The sequence below is a fragment of the Saccostrea echinata genome, unplaced genomic scaffold (genome assembly GCF_033153115.1).
Source record: "Saccostrea echinata isolate AGI-Se365-2 ecotype Australia unplaced genomic scaffold, CSIRO_AGI_Sech_v1 ptg000014l, whole genome shotgun sequence".
Lineage (NCBI taxonomy): Eukaryota > Metazoa > Mollusca > Bivalvia > Ostreida > Ostreidae > Saccostrea > Saccostrea echinata.
This window is the reverse complement of record NW_026889763.1, coordinates 14,788,775-14,808,458: the sequence shown is the minus strand read 5'-3', so window position 1 is coordinate 14,808,458 and position 19,684 is coordinate 14,788,775. Positions and strand designations below refer to the sequence as shown.

General features: G+C 32.9%; 1 protein-coding gene across 1 annotated transcript in view; it reads left to right on the top strand.

Moving 5' to 3' along the window:
* Positions 1-8,346: 8,346 nt before the first annotated feature.
* LOC133186797 (uncharacterized) overlaps positions 8,347-19,684 on the top strand; it is a 130,175-nt gene continuing 118,837 nt past the window's right edge. The window contains exon 1 of the mRNA XM_061322121.1: positions 8,347-8,544. The gene's annotated coding sequence lies outside the window, so the exon portion shown is untranslated. The remainder of the gene's footprint in view (positions 8,545-19,684) is intronic.

Sequence of the window (19,684 nt, the reverse complement as noted above, 5' to 3'; positions counted from 1 at the left end):
TAAAAGAAAATTTCATTGGTGTATACTATATAGAAGATTGTTAATATCTCAGTCAAAAGAATTGTTTGCTAAAATAGGTTAACACTGAAATCAGAGTAAGTCCTATCTTGTCAATAAAGTAATTGATAGGTTACTGGTATAAAAGAATTATACATGTATTATTCAATGTTGTGTGTGTGTGTGTGTGAGAGAGAGAGAGAGAGAGAGAGAGAGAGAGAGAGAGAGAGAGAGTGAGGGTGTGTGTGTGTGTGGGGGGGGATGTGTGTTTTATAGGTTTTTAGCTTTTTAATGGTTAAATAAACATTAGACAAAAAACCTTATGCAAAACAAAGAATAGTGAATTACCTTATTCAATATTTTTCAATTATTCAATATTTACCTGTATACCTGTATAATAATGTATATGTTTAAAAAAGTAATGATAAATATAAATATAATGTATCATATAAATGAACTTAACTAAAAGAATTATGACTTTTTTTGTACCGAGAGTTGCTTCTCTTGTATTGAAATCGAACTTCAGTAAACCGATTTACTAATCTATGTGACAAATGAGATGACTTCCGATTTCTCATCGCCCCAGTCAGGGTTGTTTCAGGGTCCACTATTCCTTTGTTTATACGAATGGTATTGAAATAAATGTAATCATATTTCATTAAACAATCTTATTCTGCTTCATTAATGAATTCACAAGACCTATGTGTTATGTAGGTCTTAGTCTGATTTAATGAAACTGACCTGTCCAATTCTGATTAAAACTGAATTTCCTGTCACTTTAAGAAATGTTTATGAAAAGATTTCTCATTTTTAAATTTAAATCCTTAACAGTAACTAGTACCGTGCAATATGGAGAAAACAAACAGTGTTCAAGCTCACAATCCATTAAAACAATACAAATCGGGAGCAGAACATACACGGACCTCCAAAACCACCAGAGGCGGGATCAGGTGCCATGGAGGATTAAGCATCCCCTGTCGACCAGTCACACCTGCAGTGTGCTCCTTTCATAATCGGGTAAATGGAAAAATCCTTTAAATTTCAGTGTGTAAATAATGGCCTAACAATGTTAATATGAAAAACGTCAGACAGCATTTGATGTTATGATAGATTGTATTTGCTGATATGGTCATTGTGTCGACCATAAAACTTGCGAAATGATGAATTCAAACAAGACTATTAATATTCTTGTTTTGTCATCTTGTTGGTTAATAGCTTGCTCTTTTTAGAAATTGATCGTACGTAGAGCATGCTCTTGCGTATCGAATCAACTGAGATACATAAACCCCTTATGCAGGTGAAAAGGTATATTGCTACATAAGTAAGGGAAGTTGACCGTAGAAAAGTTGAAGTCATCACGTTTATCATAAAGTTTTGTTGCAAGGTTACCATTAACGTCTTTTTCTAGTAAAATATCCAAATATGAAATAGATGTGTCAGACTCTGTAGTTTCTTTTATTTCAAGCTTATGGGATATATCGAATCGTCAAATGAATGGAAGTAACTATTGTTAATTGATAATACGTCGTCGGTATATCTAAATGTCGAGTTGAAGGCCACAGCATGTGTTTTCTTCTTCTCAGAATTTTTTGTATAAATGATAGGTTTATAAAAATAGGTCTACTAATAATGGGGCGCAATTGGTTCCTAAGGTAATGCCAACAGCTGCAGATTGTTGGAAGACCTGGTCTCCAAAAAAATCACATTGATATTGTTAATCAGAAACTCAAGCATCTTTGTACATTTTTGTAATACCAGTATCAATTTCAAAGTACGATTGTGTACAATAAGATTGTTTTTTTTAACAAAATAATTTTGCAAATGACCATTGACAAGGTAAGTATATTTACGAGTTCCATTTTTATTGAAAAAGCAGCTGTTTATGATGTCAAAATCCTAGACTTTAATTTATTGTGGGGAATGGTTGTATAAAGTGTTGGAAAGTTGTAAGGTATATCAGTAGGAAAGGCATTCCACAGTGATATATTTCTAGATGATCTTTACGGGTCATAATAAATAAGATCTAGTAAAGATCTAGTTGATAAGTTTTGCCTGTTATTTGGTGCTAGATCCGTTATGACGCCATAATTAAAACTTATCACTTGTCGACTATAATTGAATTATGTAGAAAATGAAGCTTCTTCATGGTATTCAAATTGAAATCAAGTGAAGATTATCCCGGATACCCTTAGTCAATATACATTTTTGAAAAGAATGGCATAGAACATACTGACTGTGAGTGACTCTGAGAGACTGTACACAATCTGGATATAAGTTAACGGTGAAAATAACTAGTAGTCAATGTCTGATATGGAAAAGAAAACCGTCTGTATTCATTGTATTTATTTTTTTTTTCATTAAAAATGACAGTTAAAAGACTTTTTTTATTGTGCTTTCCTACAATTTACGCTCGATACACCTTGTTTTACCAAACCTTGGTTAATTTGCATCATAGAAGGAGTCCATTTCTCGATCTTGAGAAACTTGTAAACCCCCTTCATTTATTAGATCTTACCAATCTAGTTATTGTATGAATTACATATATTTTCAGGTAAGATCCTGGGATATACAGGTTCACTCTTCCACATAAACACAAATCAAGCCCTAATCTGGATTAGCCATCAACAGTTTTACACATTTCTCTAACAGACTGTGCCAAGGAGGAAACCTAAATCTATCTAACAGAATATTGACTTCATATTACGTTTTCTCTTCGGTGGCAGATGGGAACTGGAGATGCAGAGACATGCATCAGCCACACTATTTTTCAACACCTGAGGGGAAGATTTATTAATATGAGCTAAGTTTGAAGATCTATTTATTTTTCCTGAAAGCTATAGTATGGTGGCATATTTCTGTCTCATGTATGCAAGTTATTTTTCTTTAGATTATGTCGCTATAGTAAGGCAACAAATAATATAATCCATATGAATAAATAAGGATATGATTATTATACGAGTTTATCAATGGGAAAAGTCTTCATACCCGGTATGATACGTATAGCGGGTTTCTTTAAAATTTGGCGATTTGCATACAAAAGTGTGTCGATAATTTTGGCGAACAGCAGGAGACAACAGTGGTACACGAAGTTGAAAACAGTAAACAATTCGGTACTGCTTAAATGACGAGTGTTTCAGGTACCTTTAGATATGTAAAGATATCTAGATGAGCCTTCGGTATTTACGCAAAAGTTAAGAAAAATAAATGTTTATTAACACAATGATAAAAATATTCTTCTTATGTTCAGTAATTTTACGTAAGGGTGAAAATTTCGCGATTAAATATTAGCAGCCTTCTACCAAAACCACTTAATAAGCCAGAGTTAACACACAGCTAACAATTTCCTCTATAGAGTACTACTATGTACTAAATTTCTCAACAGATGAAGACGATTTTTCTTCAAACTAGCCCATTTTACTTCATTTCTGAAGCAAATCATACAATACTGAAGGTGATGGAGGGACACATGTGGATTTGCAAAAAATGAAATTATAATGAATTGATCAAATGAGTTGAGGACTGGCATTTTTGTCTCTTTTCTAAATACTGGGTAATGAGTCCTCGCTTACCCATTATGCTATACCCTTGATCTTTTAGAAAGAAGAGATCTTCAAAGCCAGATATAAATGGAGATTAATAAGCAAAAATACATACGGTTTTCCATTATTTAAAATTAATATGTATAGTAATGACAGATAAGAACAAAAATCTCCAAATCAATTTATTATAGCAATACAACTGAAAAGACATACAACACTCTAAATACACGAACCTACACTCCGAGGAAGGATCATCAATAGTAATTTTTACGTTAAAATTGCATGGAGCAAATCAAATTGAATTAATACAGCTAGTATCAGTTTGCCAACACTAAGCAGTAATCTGTTCAAAGATACAAATAACAAGAAATACTACACTTTTCAGTTCAAATCAAATCACTACAGTTAATTTCAGTTTGCCAACATCAAAAAGTTATCTTCAGAAATTATACCATCAACAATTAAGAGACACAATTCAAAAGTTCAATTCAAATTTCTTTATAGCTTTTGTTAATTTTTCTAAAGTGACATGAAAAAAAATACAATCCCAGCAATTATCAAGTCCTTGAAGATCTAAATGGATAATTTTATCTGAAATTTGTTTTTTTTTTTTATAGACCATAAGGATTCTAAACTAAATTTAATTGTATTTAAACTTACCACTGTGATTTAGGTAGTGGGACAATCCTAGTGCATTTTTATGCAAATGGAGCCTTAAAGGACGTCGATTATTATTTTAACAAATGATACAAATGCACACTTATATACATTCTTTTTATATTAACACCAACTATTTGTTTTCTTCTGCCATGTGTTACCCACAATTAACATACTGATTATTCTGGCAAGTAATTGTTTTGATTGTACATTTTCTAATAACAATAGTTCCTTACCCGTCATTCATGACATATCACATTTCTTTACCTATCACAAATATGACTTCATAGTTTCCATAACAGTCACATAAATTATGTCATAATTGCTTTACCTATCAAATATACTTTTCTTAGCTGTCATGCATTACACGTCATAATTTCCTAACCTCTCATATAAATCATAGTTTCCTAAGCTGTCCCAAATATCACATCATAATTTCCTTACCTATCACATATGAGACGTCACAATTTCCTTTCCTGTCACACATATCACATCAAAGTTTCCTTACTAGTCACACATATCATGTCATAGTATCACGTATTTCCTTAGCTGTCACACATATCACGTCGTAGTTTCCTTAGCTGTCACACATATCACGTCGTAGTTTCCTTAGCTGTCACATAATTATATCACTTAGTAGTTTCCTAAGATACACACATATTTCGTCATAGTTTCCTAAGCTGTCACATAATTATATCACGTCGCAGTTTCCTTAGCTGTCACACATAGTACGTCATAGTATTCTTAGTTGTCACACAAATCACTATAACATAGTTTTCTTAGCTATCACACATATCACGTCATGGTTTCCTTATCTGCCACATATATCACGTCATAGTTTCCTTATCTGTCACTCATACCACATCATAGTTTTCTTAGCTGTCACACATATCACGTTGTAGATTTCTTTCCTGTTACACATATCCCGTTTTAGTTTTCTTAGCCGTCACATATATAACGTCGTAGTGTCTTTACCAATCACACATATAACGTCATAGTTTCCTTACCAGATATACATATAACGTCATAGTTTCCTTACCAGATATACATATAACGTCATAGTTTCCTTACCAGTTACAAAATAAAGTGTCCTTAAAGTCACAGTATCGGGTCATAGTTTTTTTTTTTTACCTTCACATATATCAGGCCATTGTTTACGAGTCACACATATCACATCTTAATTTCATCACCAGTCACATACATCATGTCATATATTTTATAAATTGCTCAATCATACATATGGAACTAAATAATATATGGTAAAATCAGCGCAGAATGAGAGCAGAATTATTTTTTAAAATTCTGTCGAAATGAAAATCATTTACCTTTCCTAATTTGAGCCCTATATATTGATCAGGTAGACGCTGTAATCCGTTGTCAAATGTAATATAAAACAAAGGCATAACAGTTGGTATGAAATATGTCAGTCAAAATACGACCCATTGATAAGTATTTTGTTAATAAGGTCATTTTAACAACCACAAATTTACAAAATGCTGACTTGAAACGAGATTGTTGAAATCCTTGTAACATCAACTTATTTATCAGTAGCTGACTTCAGTTTAAAAATTTGGTTCGGAGCATGCTCTTGAGTATCGAACACAATCAGAGACATAACCACCATATGCGGAATATTACTACATAAATAAGGAAAACTGATTATCGTACAGTTTAGTTGTTAGTTGGCCCATATCGTCTTTAGTCAGTAAAATATCCAGATATAAACAGATGTGGCAGATTCTGTGGTGTCTTTAATCGAGTTCACTGGGATATATTGAATTGACATATGAATGGAAGTAACTATTATCAATTGATAAAACGTCGTCGATGTTTTTGAATGTACTGTTGAATGCCACAGCAAGTGTTTTTTTCCCTTATGTAGAAGTTTTTGAATAAATTCTGCTTCATAGGTCTATAAAAAACAGGCCGACGAATAAAGGAGCACAATTAGTGCCAATCGAAATTCCAACAGATTGTTGGAAGACCAGATCCACAGAGTCTGACACATCTGTTTCATATTTGGATATTTTACTTGAAAAAGACGTTAATGGTAATCTAACAACCAAGCTTTATGATAAACGTGATGACTTTAACTTTTCAATCGTCTACTTCCCTTACTTATGCAGCAATACCTTCATCACCTGCATACGGGGTATATATCTCTCAGTTGATTCGATACGCAAGAGCATGCTCTACGTATGTACAATTTCTAAAACGAGGTAAATTATTGACAAATAAGTTGATGAAACAAGAATATCAGCTGTCTCGTTTAAAGTCATCATTTCGTAAGTTCTTTGGTCGATACAATGACCTTGTCAGCAAATACAATTTATCATTGAGTCAAATGCTGACTGACGTTTTTCATACTAATTGTTAGGCCATTATTTACACATTGAATTGTCGACGGATTTTTCCGTTATTTCCCGATCATGACAAGGAGCACACGGCGGGTGTGACCGGTCGGCAGGGGATGCTCACTCCTCCATGGCACCTGATCCCATCTCTGATGTTTGGAGGTCTGTGTTTGCTCTGCTCCTATTTTGTATTGTATAATGGACTTTTGAGCTTGAATACTGTTCGTTATCTCCATATATTTCATCTAGATCTCCAAAGACTACATAAATGTGGTCAATATCAACCTATGAGTACTATGTGTAGAGTCAGAGTAAGTTTTTTCTTACGAAGTAACTTTGTAAATGACAAATCACAAGATGCTAAAATTTCTGAGTTCCATTTCTATTGAAGAAGCAGTTTTCTTTGATATCAAAAAGCTTAGTCGGGTTGAAGTAAACTCAGCATCTTAATCTGAATATAAAAAAATTCTACACAGCTATAAAGGGATATACACTGAAATCAATGACTAAATCAAAGTATTCGTTGTTGTAAGACTGACTAGTTTTTGTTCTCTTTTCTATGAGATCTTGATAATCTCTTGAAAATGGGATAAATTTATAAAGAAATATGTCTAACAGATTGTATTGTTATCGTCAGATTACACGCTTTCTCATGATGGTATGGAATTATATGTTCCAAAGACATGCTATTAACTCCTTCGATTTTTTAACATCTGTTGTGAAAGACACTGAAAAACTGTACAGAATTGCAAGGCAGACGATAATAGCATGATTTTCTTGATTTTGTTCAAATGTCTAAATTTTTATCAAAATATGCTGTTATTGTCATGCATGTAAGACATAAATGTTAATTGATGTTGGATAATAAATACATTTTGAAATTTATATCATATCGATATTTTCCATTAAGACAAACGGAACTATAATTAAGAATTTTGAACGTAGTTCAATAAAGACGTTATTTTGGTTATGGCCTAGTTTTTACAGTTAGCAAGATGTCTTATCTATTGTACCAAATTCATTGATATTCATGATCTTCGATATCCTTTTTAAAAGGATGTCAATTTGTCAATTCAATTTGTCCGTTCTTCAAAAAATGACCAAATTTAGACAATTTTTGCACGATGTGTATTTTTAATGGTCTGTATTAGAATTGATAGTCACAACACACGGGTACGTGAGTAGCTGAAGTCCCTTTGTATATTTTCAAAGATTTATATTTTATGTTGAATTCGGAAGCGGCTTTTCTTGTCTTCCGCGTCTCTCGGTTAACCAAGGAAGCAGCAGGAGAAGTGGTAGATGTACAATCAATGAAGAACTTTTAAAAAGATTGATGTTTGTCGCAGCAAAACCTCTGAAGTTTTACACTTTAATGGATATTACTTCCCAATTTTTGCAGGTTTCTAATGCATCCGCATTCTGGGAGCTTTCTTTTCAATGTCAATTGTAAAAAAGGGGAAAAATTAGCCGAATGCATGGGTCTAACTTTTCTAAATTGAATTATTTCTTCGTTAAACATATGGAAGCGTTTGTCTAGAATTCAAAGCCCTTCAATAACAATCCAGTTCCCCCGAGAGAAGTGTTGATTTAACAGGTAAAATGGAATCGATGTGTGTTGATTATTAGCTAATATAATGCTTCTTTTATGGATGGCACCATTTATATTGTATTTTGTCCGCGTGTGTAATGGTGTGTGTATATTCCGGCTGTGAAGTGGGCGGGACCTGAGCGCGTGCTACCATTGATCCGTGAATCTGCTCGTCACGCTGACAGTTGGAGATGAGAATTAGCTAACATCACATTATTAGGTTTCTTGCCTGATCCTCTGTCAATTTTACCAGTGTACAACGAGCGCGAGGAAAACCTGATGAGATGGTTAATTAGACTCTTCTTGTGTGGGACCCTTAATTTCCTGTCGTTTGAACATTTTCTTGCATTTAATTTGTGGAATAACGCTTTCTCTGACATTTTATTATAGGAGCTGTACATTATCTGAGGTATGTATATTTCGTATACTTCAAATGTCATTTGCATTTTTTACAATAATTTCTCTCTCAATTTTAAAACAATTTTCAACTTTAAGAAAAAGTTATGGAAATGTTGAAAGGAGGTTCTGGTTACATAATCATACTTAAGATAATATTTCAAATGCATTTATAGCAAATATACACAATAAGTCGTGTATTGATCGCCTTTTAAATTAAAAGGAGAGTAAATTTATAAATCAACATTTTTTTTACTTTCTTCCTGGTCGGGCTCATGTTCAAATATTTAATAAGTCGATCGTTAGGCTGGTGTAAGAGCTGATTGGATGGGGGACGATTCATTAAGGGTGTGTAGGTACATGTGAAGAATGTAAACACAGGGTTACTTTATTTTTAACAGGGTGCCATAACGAGATAAGCATACTAATTATTCCATATCACCTGTATCCGGTACTAATTACTCCTTATCACCTGTATCAGGTACTAATTACTTCATATCACATGTTCCCAATTCTAATTACTTCATATAATATGTTCCCAATTCTAATTACTCCATATCACATGGTCCCAATTCTAATTACTCCATATCACATGTTCCCAATTCTAATTACTTCATATAACATGTTCCCAATTCTAATTACTCCATATCACATCTGGTCCCAATTCTAATTACTCCATATCACATGTTTTCCAATTCTAATTACTCCATATCCCTATTTTAATTACTCCATTTCATGCACTGAACTCGGCAGTAATTTCTCCTTTTCACCTGTTCGCGCTACTAGGTACTCTGTATCACTTGTAACCGGTACTTAATGCTTCATATCACTTGTTACCGGTACTTACTATTCCATATCACATGTACCCGATTCTAATTTCTCCATATCACTTGTATTCGATTCTTATTGTTTCAGTCATCTTTTCCCGATTCTAATTACTCCATCTCATATCCGGAATTAATTACTCCATATCATGCACCTGATTCTAATTAATTAATTACGTCCCTTTTACTCGATTCTAATTACTCCAGATCACCCGTATCCGGTACTCCAACCCCTTTACCTGGTATGAATTACTCCCGTGTAAAGTAACAGAAATTCCCTATTTGTATTAATTTTTAACACAACCTCCGTGTTGCAGAGTTCTGATTTTTTTAAAAAAAGCTAGTTTAACAGAAAGAAAAAGTTTGTCAGCCATTATTACTGTATTTTCAACACAAATGTTGGTAGAAGCCTAAATCGAAACATATTTAGTTATGTTTTTTTTTTTTTGCCTGTGTTATACATACATGTACATGTATGTCATATTTTTAGCGCTTTCTTTCCCAAATCTGGTTTGCTGTTATAAATTTTTATATTAATTGCTATTTCTGTTAAATTTGTTTTTTTTAATTTCCAGTCGTGTTCATTTCAAAATGTTTATATCAACCAATATATTTTAATTATTTTTCATCAGTACACAAATATATTAGAGATTCTGGTAGATGTTCAGTTTAATGTTTTGATTTTCGCAGCAAAAATATATTTTGAATGTATAGATATGCATATGTATAAGTTATTAAGAAATTATTTAAACTCTGAACTAAAACTTTTATCTTAGAGTATTAAAGATTGTCAATATTTTAGATGTTTTGTCAAATATTAAAATCATGACTGTATCAATAATCATCTTATAAATTACTTGTGAGAAGCAGTAAATGTCACGCGAGGGAGATATATATATACCCGAATTCCTTTGATCTTAAAAATCTGATATTTTATGACAGCCAAAGAGTAATAGCTAAGCTATACCATATACTGCAGTCTTGTTGTCCGCTTTTTATTACTTGAGCATAAGAAGCAACGGACATAACGAAAAGACGTCTTAATGTAAAATAACCCTTAATGTAAAAAAATTGTAATTTTAAAGATAGTGTATTTGTATTAAGAATAAAATTTTGATTCCAATGCAACTCATAATTCTAAAAATAACCTGCAAACCCTTAATTAAAACGTTTTATTACTTTTAGGATTTTATTTTAACGTTAAGCTAAATATTGATAATACATTTGGTTTATAATGGACACTAAATTTTGATTCTATCTTCTTACGGCCATGCTACAAGATAGATTACATGTAATATTCGTATGAAAACTGGACCAAAAATCATGAAAAGATTCCTATAAGATTCAATACAGGACAAATGTAGCCATTACACAGAGTTTGTGCGGTAGCTAACCTGGAATGTGCTCTCTGGTATTTCGAACGCCGAGTTTTGTTGCACACTCAGGTATATTATCACAATTGTTGTATTCTATTAAGTGCAGGAAATGCTGTGGGATCTCCCCGTCTTTGATGTCAACAAATGAGAGGATCTGTCGACAACATAAAGAGAGACATTTATCATTTAGCACACAGAGATATTATTTAGATACTTAATTAATCAATAACGCTCAGTTTTCATTCGATTGCCTACCACTACACGTCCTTGTCTATATAAGATAAGTACGGAATAAACGTATATTTAGTGAGTTAAAACTGAATTCTATTACTAGCCCTATTTAAGGTACTTGGTATGAAATTCGACTATTTACTTAATTACCAGGTCAGGGTTCCCCATTAGACGATATGTTGTTAGACTTGCACGAATTCCAATGTAATTCAGAGTACATGTACTAAACCGTCTGAAATTTCATCATTGGTTTGAAACACGAAACATAATGCTGCTATACACAAGGAATTCAACCATTGGACTAGTAACTCCGCTGAAATTTAGTATTGGTCCAGTTGCATTCTGAATTTGCCAATGACCTGGTATGTTCTATGGTGAAACTATTTCACTTGCAATGTCTGGTCTCGGAATTTTTTTTTTTTTAGGTCTGGCGTGTTTTCTGATATTCCGTCAATGGGCTTTTTTGCTTTGAAATTCTTCAATCAGCCGCCCCCAGAAGCCTCGTAAAATTCTACCATTGACCCTATCTGTTCTAAAAAAAAAAACTCTATCATTTGCCCTATTTGTCTTAAAATTTCTTCCAGAAACACAGTGCACTCTCAGAAATTATGGCATTGGTCCTAAATGCGCTCTGGAATTTTACCATTAGCCCTTCAGGTCTCAGAATTCCTTCAGGAGCCCAGTCTGCTCTAAGAAATTCTACCATTGGCCATAAATGCGCTCTGAAATTTATTCCTATGTGTCTCAGAACATCTTCCAGGAGCCCTGTGTCATTTTAGAAATTCCGCAATTAGCCCAAAATACGCTTTGAAATTCAACAATCATTCCTATGTATTTCAGAACTTCTTCCAAGAGAACTGTGTGGTCTTAAAAATTCTGGTATTGGTCCTAAATGCGCTCTGAAATTCAACCATTCGCTCTGAAACTTTGCTATTGAATTTACATGCTTTGAGAAAATTTACCATAAGCTCTGTGCGTTTCAGAATTTCTTCCAGTTACCCTGTGTAATCGCAAGAAATTTTCCAACTGGCCCTTTATGCACTCTGAAGTCCGAATTGAGTCATATTTTAGCTCTGTATATGTCTCGGAATTTCTTCCAGTAGCCATAGGTGCTCTAAAAATCATTTGCTATTTGTGTCAGAATTTCTACCTGTAGCCCTGTCTGTTTCTTAAAATTTTATTTATGGTCGAAAACTTTAATATTGGTATATAGTGAAGTATAAAGAAAAAAAAATTGAATAAGGAAATTTATTTATGCAGTAATATTCCACTATTACCTGCATATGATGTTTATGTCTCCCCACTGGTTCGTTGCGTAAGAGTATGTTCTGAGTACTATCAATTTATAAACCGCGGCCGGCTACTGCCAATAAGTGATGTTACATGGCTTTCAACAACCTCGTTTAAAGTCAGCATTTCGCCAATTTATAGTCGGTTTATTGATTTTGTTTGCAAATAAAACTTACAGTTGAGCCTGATCAGTACAGAGGGTACTTACTCGTCCTAGGCATGTGATCTCACCTCTGAAGTTTCAGGGGGTCCATCAGGGGGTTCCTATTCACAATTTGTATTGTATAAAACCTATTCTACAGTCCATCTTTTTTTTCTGCTCAAGATGTTAAGTTTGACAACTTTATTTTGTTATTTTAATGATTCTGTATTTTTTCATTTAATTGAATTATTTCATAGCAATTAAGTATTGATATTACATATATGCTCTTACAATCAAGTTTTCCTTATCTGTGCGCATGTCATTTTTTAATATCTGAAGCCAAACAAGCGCTTATTTTTCTTTAATTCACGTCTCAAAAGTACAACAATGCACCTGCATTTATACTCTGGTTTGCTACGTAGCCTCCTTTTGTCGACGGGAAAGCATAGTGAACTCTGTTGTTTATATTAAAGATTGACACTCTTCGAAACACCCAAAGGACCCCCCCCCCCCCCTTACCAACCGCGTCCAGTGGCTGATATACAAAAAGTTCATATTTAACTTGAAAGCTTTGGTAGTAAAACTTAAGAACTAAATTAATATAACTTATGTAATTTTGGATTTCTTTGATATTTTCCGCCGCTACAGATATGATTAAATGACATTCATTGGGATTCCGACACGTGATGCCTAAATAGTATTAGAGGTGCTAAGTGCAGCAGGGAGCACAACACCCACTCAACCATACATAACATCTAGTTTAATGGAGATAATTTGATTAAAAATAAATGAATGAAGACTTCTAAATGTCATCTAACAATTATTTACTTGCAATGTGTCATTTCAATCGTAAATTTTTAATTTACTGAATCGTAATTCATAGAAAATTTACCAAAATGACGGAAAAATTCCTTCGCCTAAATAACGCGTCGACAAATTGACAGAAAAATTCCTTCACCTAAATATCATGTTGACAAATCCATTAAAAATTTATTGCCGAAATAACAAACTGTGCAACTGTTAGAGATCAGTATTACACGTGTATTATTTCACTGCTGTAACGCTTACTTGATTTAATGCAGTGTTTTGTGTATTATTCCGAGGGAGGATTTCACCCACGGATCTCATATGAGTACGCGTGAACTAAAATAATCCTAGGATCAAATAACTCTAATCCTTGAGGAATTACAACTAGGATTCTGTTCCGCTTAAGTTTTGGCTATGAATGTTACAACATCAGCTCGGCGGAGGAGTCTTGTATACGTCCTCACTTCAGGAATATTGAACCCTCCAATCGTTTTAGATTTACACGTAATGCATTAAAAGAATTAATTTTACTGTAATGAAGATAAAAGTACATTCAGATTTCCTCATTTAATGTTTTGAAAAATTGTCAAGTTTCAAGGTGATTGCCAAAAAATTGTCTGATCACAGTTAAGCAGCTCTGGGATATAATGAATCTATTTATTATTTACCTTTATTATATATTTGTTCAATAATACATGATTTTTGCATCCCTGATATGAACACAAGCACGTGCCCTGTATTACACACCCTGTATCAGCACTCTTTATTTCACCCTTTATCACACCCTTTATTACACCATTCCGGAACATCTCTGTATTTTTCATTCGGAGTATCTCGGATCTTTTTTCTATTAATTGTTTATGAAGTTTATTTAAACTGTAAATTTTCATCAGATATTTTATGCTATTCAAAATAATTGTTTAATTTATAATTATTTCATTTCTTATCGCTGTATGCATTGCCTTTGGAAAAAAAAAATAATGAGAAAGGAAATTTAACGAAAAAAGGAACATATTCAATTATTAAGAATTAAATAATTTACAGATTTATATATGATTTTTTGACACTATTTTCAAATATATAATAAAAGCAACAATACATGGCAAAATCTGTATCACACTCCATATCAACCCTCGACCAATATCAGCCCTCTGGCCTTCGGCCCTCGGGCTGATATTGGAGTCTCGGGTTGATATGGGGTGTGATACAGATTTTGCCATGTATTATTCTCTATATATTATATGTCACTTTTCTATTTTTACGTGAAATAGGTGAATATACCGAACAGTGATCGATCTAAAAAAAAAAACAAAAACAAAACAAAACAAAAAAAAAACAAAGCTACAAAAAACTAATCTGTAAACAGGGCATGAAACACGGACCTCTGGAAGTTCCAGAGATGGGATCAGATACCTAGGAGGAGTAAGTATTCCCTGTCGACAGGTCACACCCGCTGTGAGTCCTAAATACTGAGTATATTTCAGGTAGACCGAGTAATCCATTATCATATTTAAAAACAAAATCCTAACAATTAGTATGAAAAGGTTCAGTCAAATAACAGCCCAATGATAGGTGGTCATTATAACGGCCATAGAATGGTATGTACGAATTACAGACTTTAAACGAGGTTGTTGAAATTTCTGTAACAACAACTTATTTGTCAGTAGCCTACTTCGGTTTAAAAGAGCATGTTCTTGAGTATTGAACAAGATGGGAGACATAAACACCATCTTCAGGTGATAGTGTAATATTACTACACAAATAAGGAAAGTTACGATGGAAAAGCTGAAGTTATTTCGTTTGTCATGATCATACAGTTTAGTTGTAAGTTTGCCCATATCGTCTATAGTCAGTAAAAAATCCAAATATAAAACAAATGTGGCAGACTCTGTGGTGTCTTTTATTTTGAGTTCACTGAGATACAACTACAAATAACTTTTGGAAAATTTAAAATCTCAAAACGTTTTAAACATCAATAGCATCGAAACATATTTGATGTAACTAACTTTTGAAAAACAGTTTGATTTTAAATTTTCCAAAAGTTCTTTGTAGTTTTTGAGAATACACATTTGATTTACACCACTTCTCTAATATGCTGTAGCACAGTACGTCTGAAGTTTCTCCTGTACAGCAATTAATACTTTTGCGAATAGTAAAGATAGGGCTTGGTAGAGCAGTTGCTGGACCCGGCAATGTATTTTTGTAAGGATTTTTATGAAGTTAACGAATCCAGTATAGGTAGGGAAGATCGAACTCAATTTCATTGACTTTTAAAGACTGAGATGTGATTTAAACACACACAATTTCTTGTAAGATACCAAGTCTGCATGTAAAATACTTCTTATGAATATCGATATCATTGAAATTTAAAAACGGGGCGCCATAAAAAATACAAGACAGGTTTGTGCATAAAAGCGGGTACCCATCTAATAATTTCTATTATTCATTAATTAGACAATGATTTCAGTAATTACTTACAAGTTTGCTCAAATGCTTTGAATAAATGGGAAAATGACCGCAATTTGTCAAAGATTTCTTATTACGACATTAAAAAGACTATTTTAAGCAAATCACAAGGGAGTTTCTTTTAAACATGGCTTTTAGAGGAAGTTTAATAGATTCCCTGATTCAGCTTCATTAGGCAGCACACACTCAGTATAATGACACCTCCCTGACGTGTCCTTCCTGGACCGAACCTTACGGACAATTACAATAACTGTGATTTATACCTTCTTTCAGAAAAGCCTCCTAAATCTAAATCTTGTCAACTTTTTTTTTTTTCTTCCTGTATTTTTGTTACATCTAGAGAAGAAGATTAAGGCGGGAACCAGTCAGTTTCGGTTTTTTACACTCAAGATCTGTGAACGAACAATCATTTCATATCTTGAACCACGTGTTAAATTTTCAAGAACAAATTTAAACTTTGATTAAAAGACTCTTTCAGAACTGATACAAGTAATTTCCGCGCAGTTAAAAATCGCTGTAAGTTATTATTAGACATAATTTTAATGTAATATATAGAAGATGTTTAATGGATGTCGTGATGTCGCTAACGGTAGACATAAAGTAAAGGGTGATATATATATATATACTGTCTCCATCTCAGCAGATACCTCTTATCACCCCAATATAGTCTCGGGGAGCTGCGATAAAATGCCCTTTAATATAATATATCATAATTTTAACCCTCAAAACCAACTTAAATTTTCATTTCAGTATAGTATCGATGCCATTAATTCTGTGACTGGTAAGAAACATAGATTCATTTACTTCATCTGATTTCTTGGGCATTGTTGATTATCTCCGAAAAAAGAAAAAAATATCGGAAGTTAGCTTTTAGTGCGTTATTATAGCAAAACACCTACATCAATGTTTCGTTTCTGCAACATTATATGATGCCTTGTTGTTCTATAGTTGAGAGAGAGAGAGAGAGAGAGATGTCAAATATAACCCAGTTCCGTCATCAGTTGTAGTTGTTGATGCGAGTACAATTTGTTTTGATGTGTGTACTGGTTCAAATCGTGATATACTCGTAGGTATATAGTACATCGAACGGTTACAGATAATCACTGTAGCGAGTCTGGCGTAACCCGTCAGTACTCGCTTGGTCAGATAAGATCCCCTCAGATCTCTACCGTAAATACTACTCACTAATATACTACTCACAAAGCATACCAGCTTATCACCAGCTTGTGGAGAGGACTTATATAGGCAGTGCCTGCTGTCCAATCCAGTTATGTTTAATCATAATAAAATATTGTTTAAATGAAAAATACCAGCTTATCCCCCGGATCACAGGAACAAGTGAGGAGCAAATAGCGTCAATTGGAAGAGGCATAAATATATATATATATATATAATAAGCCTTGATCTGACGAACTTAGATATTTTTCAAATTTTCGGGTCTGAAGTAACTTTCGAATACTTACAAGCAATATATATTATAATTTTATCAACAATTATTGAATACTTACAAGCAATACATATTAAAATTTTATAAGTCATTTTACTATACTTACAAGCAATGCATATAATTTTATCAGCCATTTTTACAATACTTACAAGCAATATATATTATAATTTTATCAACCATTTTTGCAATACTTACAAGCAATACATATTATAATTTTATCAGTCATTTTTTACACACATTTGTAGAGAAGTATGTCGTGATTAACGAACACGTAAATCACTCTTGCAGTTGTAAGTTAAAGGATAAGGTACGATGAGGGCCAAATATGGTCCCTTATCGCAAAAATCAAAACTCAGTTTTATTGTGATAATCTAAATCAATACTTAGTCAACAATGACTCTGGCGTATAAGAAACACAGAGGTGTACCTGAAGGGGGTAGCCTAAAACATTTTTATGCCCCGCCATGAATATGGCCGGGGCATATAGTGTTTGTCATGTCCGTCTTCCGTCCTTCTGTCCTTCCGTCCTTCCGTCTGTCCTTCCGTCACACTTTGCGTTTAGCTCTGTTCAAAGCTCAATTTCAAAGAAACTACCCAAGATATTTTTATCAAACTTCATATGAGGTATTGATGAGAGCTATGCAACTGCATCAACATTTTTTTTACCTTGACCTTTCCTTTGACCTTGACCTGACTTTTCTTAAATTAGTGTTTAGCTCAGTTTTAAAGATACCATTCAAGACAGTGTAATCAAACTTCATATGTTGATACACACTGATGTAAGCTATTCAACTGCATCAATATTTTTTGACTTTGACCTTTCCTTTGACCTTGACCTCACTTTTCTTAAATTAGTGTTTAGCTCAGTTTTAAGATACCATTCAAGATAGTGTAATCAAACTTCATATGTTGATACATACTGATGTAAGCTATTCAACTGCATCAACATTTTTTGACCTTGACCTTTCTTTTGACCTTGACCTCACTTTTCTTAAATTAGTGTTTAGCTCAGTTTTCAAGATACCATTCAAGATAGTGTAATCAAACTTCATATGTTGATACATACTGATGTAAGCTATTCAACTGCATCAACATTTTTTGACCTTGACCTCACTTTTCTTAAATTAGTGTTTAGCTCAGTTTTAATGACACCATTCAAGATATTTTTAACAAACTTCATATGCTGATACATACTGATGAGAACTATTCAACTGCATTAATATTTTTTACCTTGACCTTTCCTTTGACCTTGACCTCATTTTCTTAAATAAGTTTTTAGCCCAGTTTTAAAGATACCATACAAGATAATGTTATCAAACTTCATATGCTGATACATACTGATGAGAGCTATTCAACTGCATCAACATTTTTTGACCTTGACCTTTCCTTTGACCTTGACCTCACTTTTCTTAAATTAATGTAAAACTTCATACGCTGATACATACTGATGTAAGCTATTCAACTGCATCAATATTTTTTCACCTTGACCTTTCCTTTGACCTTGACCTCACTTTTCTCAATTTGTGTTAAGGTATTCAATGTATAACGACCATATTTTGTACCAAAAAAATGCATGGTCCAATATTTTTAATCACGGTAGCATTTTGAAGGTGTTACCAAATAAAAATGCTCCACCAAAGGAATTTACAAAATTTTGATTATTTTCCACTTAATTGCACCTTGAATTTTACATTGAAGTCTATGGGCAGTGCATGTTTTTTAAGATATTGTAAAAAGTAATTTGAATTTCAAACAAATCTCTTGGTGAAAATATCATAAACTCTCTCTTTATTAATCTATAAAATAAAATGAATCATTTACCACAGAAATTTTGAGAAATTAAAAATTTTCTTATTTTAATCAAGGGGAGATAACTCTTCAAAAACTTTTAAGGTGCAAAGTGACCGCCGTCTTACTTGTAATCAGTCATGTGAATTTGGTTCATTTCACTTTAATGGTTTTCTAGCAATGCGTTTTTAAATAGTTTAAATTTATTCAAAATTGATAAAAATCCCTTCATTATACATTGAATACCTTAAAATGTTGCATTACTAATATACCCTCGGCGGGGCATTCATGTCCTATGGACATATTTCTAGTTTTTCTTCAAATTTCAACAATTTTTATTCATCAAATGTTATATTCCTCGTATTTTTGCAAAGAACGAAGCAATAACATTTTTATTTTTACAACTACAAGATGTTTCTGATACTAATGAATAAATATGTTAATTTAGCAGATTGGATAGCGTGCAATCTGTAATTTCTAAAGCATTAACTCCTTAAATAAATAAATAAATAAATGAAATATAGGAAGTTTTAAAAATAAAATACAGTTTATTTCCGGACCTTGCTGATTTGTATGTGTATCTCCTGATTCCATTTAAATCAAATATTATTTTAGGGCAGAACTAATAAAAAGTGTTTAATTATGAGGTTTTAATTCCTTTGTTCTCATCTGCATCATCCAAAATGGTCTCTGAAAGTTAGTACAAAAATTGATCAACATATACTTTTTCATATTCACAGAAGATGCATCTTTTTTCCCCAAAATACATGTATCAGAAAGTT